The following is a 1,760-nucleotide window of genomic DNA, read 5'->3' as shown; positions in this document are numbered from 1 at the left end:
TCCATTAATTGGGGGAAAAGACAGTCTCTTTAACAAATGGTGCTGGCATAACTGGATATCCATCTGCAGAAAACTGAAGCAAGACCCATACCTCACACTGTGTACAAAAACTAACTCAAAATGGATCAAAGACTTAAATATAAAATTGAAAACGTTAAAGATCATGGAAGATAAAATAGGGATAACACTAGGAGCCCTAATACATGGCATAAACAGAATATGAACCATAAGTAACAATGCACAAGCACCAGAAGAGAGACTAGATAACTGGGAGCTCCTAAAAATCAAACACTTACGCTCATCAGAAGATTCACCAAAAGAGTAAAAAGACAACCTACAGACTGGGAAAAAATTTTTGGCTGAGACAAATCCGATCAGCGTCTGATCTCTAAAATCTACAAGATACTGCAAAACTGCAACAACAGAAAGACCAATAACCCAATTAACAAATGGGCAAAGGATATGAACAGGCACTTCGCCAAAGAAGGTATTCTGGTGGCTAACAGACACATGAAGAAATGGTCAGGATGATTAGCCATTAGAGAAATGCAGATCAAAACTACAATGAAATATCATCTCACCCCAACTAGCTAGCTAGTATTAATCCAAAAAACACAAAATAATAAATGTTGGAGTGGTTGTGGAGAGACTGGAATACTTATACACTGTTGGTGGGAATGTAATATGGTACAACCACTTTGGAAATCAATTTGGTGCTTTCTTAAAAAGCTAGAAATAGAAGTACTATACAATCCAGCTGTCCTGCTCCTTGGAATATATCCTAGAGAAATAAGAGCCATCACTCGAATAGATACATGTACACCCATGTTCATTGCAGCACTGTTCACAATAGCAAAAAGATGGAAACAACCTAGGTGCCCGTCAGCGGACGCATGGATAAATAAATTAAGGTATATCCACACGATGGAATACTACTGTCATGGATTGAATTGTGTCCCCCAAAAAATGTGTGTAGCAACTTTGCCGGGTCATGATTCCTAGTATTGTATGATTGTGTTATCTGATGTGATGTCCTTATGTGTTGTGAACTCTACCACTATGATGAGATTATATGTGATCTCCTCGTGTTGTAAATTCTATCACTGTGATGAGGTTGTACTGATGAGGTTGACAAGATCAGTGTCTTAATGCAGTCTCTTTTGAGATATGAAAGAAAGAAGTGAGCAGAGACACATGGGAACCTCATACCACCAAGAAAGCAGTACTGGGAGCAAAACGCGTCCTTTGGACCTGAGGTTCCTGCGCAGAGAAGCCCCAGACCAAAGGAAGACTGATGACATGGACTTTCCTCCAGAGCCGATGGAGAAGGCGTTCCCCTGGAGCTGATGCCCTGAATTTGGACTTGTAGCCTACCGGATTGTGAGATAATAAATTTCTGTTTGTAAAGCCATCCACTTGTGGTATTTCTGTTGGAGCAGCACTAGATGACTAAGACAACTACGCAACGATAAAGAACAACGATGAAGCCGTGAAACATCGTATAACATGGAGGAATCTGGAGGGCGTTATGCTGAGTGAATTTAGTCAGTCACAGAAGGACAAATACCGTATAAGACCACTATTACAAGAACTCAAGAAAAGGTTTAAACACAGAAGAAAACATTCTTTGATGGTTACGAGGGTGGGGAGGGAAGGTGAGGGTTATTTCCTACTAGATAGTAGATAAGAGTTATCTTAGGTGACGGGAAGGACAGCACACACTACAGGGTAAGTCAGCGCAACTGGACTAAAACAAAGCT

The sequence above is a fragment of the Trichechus manatus genome, unplaced genomic scaffold (genome assembly GCF_000243295.1).
Source record: "Trichechus manatus latirostris isolate Lorelei unplaced genomic scaffold, TriManLat1.0 scaffold00053, whole genome shotgun sequence".
Classification (NCBI taxonomy): Eukaryota; Metazoa; Chordata; class Mammalia; order Sirenia; family Trichechidae; genus Trichechus; species Trichechus manatus.
This window is presented reverse-complemented; position numbering follows the sequence as displayed.